This window comes from Pundamilia nyererei, unplaced genomic scaffold (genome assembly GCF_000239375.1).
Source record: "Pundamilia nyererei isolate P.nyererei 1_Seehausen unplaced genomic scaffold, PunNye1.0 scaffold00026, whole genome shotgun sequence".
NCBI lineage: Eukaryota > Metazoa > Chordata > Actinopteri > Cichliformes > Cichlidae > Pundamilia > Pundamilia nyererei.
In genome coordinates, this window is record NW_005187427.1 from 2130955 (window position 1) to 2132640 (window position 1686).

Below are 1686 nucleotides of genomic sequence, written 5' to 3' on the forward strand. Positions count from 1 at the left end.
TGTGTGTGTGTGTGTGTGTGTGTGTGTGTGTGTGTGCGTGTGCGCGTACGCGTGCACATGAGCTGATAACAAATAACCTTAAACTCTTTTCTTTCAGGAGGATATCCCAGCTATCATAAGGAGAGAGCCAGGGTACACCCTGGAAAGGTTTCCAATCTGCCTTTGGCAAACAAACAATTAAATAAAATAAAATAAATAAATAAATAAATAAATAAATAAATAAAATAAAAATCCCTGTTTGGCTTCGGGGGATTTCTTCAGTACAGTTGAGTATGGTCAAACAAGTGTTCATCCAACTGATCATAGAAGAATCTAGGTGATTGCCAATTTATTCCACTTTGAGAAATGTTGCAGGGTCGATGAAGCATCTGCCAATTTATTTAAGGTGATTAGTCTACATGGAACTCCTCTTGCCACAAATAAACACATAATAATGTTTTCAAATCAGGTACACCTCATCTTCCATGCAGGTCACACTTGCCAGTTGCAATCAGTGCTGATTGCTGGAATACAATTTTAATAACTAATACTTAAAAACTAGAATCAGACTTTAGGTGATTAACATTCTGGGCCAATGAGTGTATGGCAAAAAGAACAACAAAAATGACCATAGTTGACCATGACTGTAAACTAGGGCAGAAAAAAAGTGATATTGAATGCCTGAATACCTCTCGAATCAATATAAAGAGTGGAACCAGACTCCAGATGAATAGAGACAAAAGAATGTGAGGACAAAAATATTTTTACTTATTTGACTGTACAAACATGCAGTAAACTACTGCAGAAAAACAACTCAGGTTAAAGATGCATACAAATAAAAGTTTCAGTAAAACCAGAAAAGAAAACATCGGTGATGAGAACATGTGGCTTCATCTTCCTGCCACCATTTCTGTCGGTTTCCCAAGAACCGGTTTAATTCTCTATGTTGTTGTGTTTTATTTTTTGACTTCCTCTATCTTTGCTCTTCTGGATTAACATTTAAAAATAATTCAAACATTTTCTCGAAATGGCTGTTCTGGTCTATTTCTGTAGATGGTTGGGATATGGCACAGGGAGAAGAAAAGAGCTGTACTGCAGCGGAATCATTGATTTATGAGTCAGGAAGGGAAAGGCTACAGTTTTTGTATTTAAAATTATGATATTTTTCTTCTTAAGCTTCTTTTCAAGAAATCTCTGAACTGTAGTTAGCAAAGATATTGCATTAGCATACTTACACGAAGATACTGAAATGGATACCAAAGCATCATACATATCTCACCTAAAAAAAACTTCCCAGACTGGATTAAGATAAAGAAAGATATAATAAACATGTTTATTAGACATGTCAGCTTGCTAACTGAATACAAATATAACCTGCTGCATGTCATATAATCAATTTATGTACAAACATGCAACAACGCAAAGCAATCATTTTGGAAATAATAAATAAGTGTAAGATATTAATTTACCTGTGTTTACCTTTTTTTTCTCTGTTATGTTTTCTGTTATCTGGGCCATGCAGCCAGTATTCATCTGACTTTAAGCAGCAACGAACTGACTGGATCTGTCCTTAGTGCTGATTGGTTGTTCTGTATGTAACGCAGACGCAACTGATAGAGCTGTCCGAGGTTCTGATAGAGTGATTTGCCTGGGCTCATGCCTGTAGCATATTAAACCATTCCAAGCAGATGTGTAAGACACCAAGAA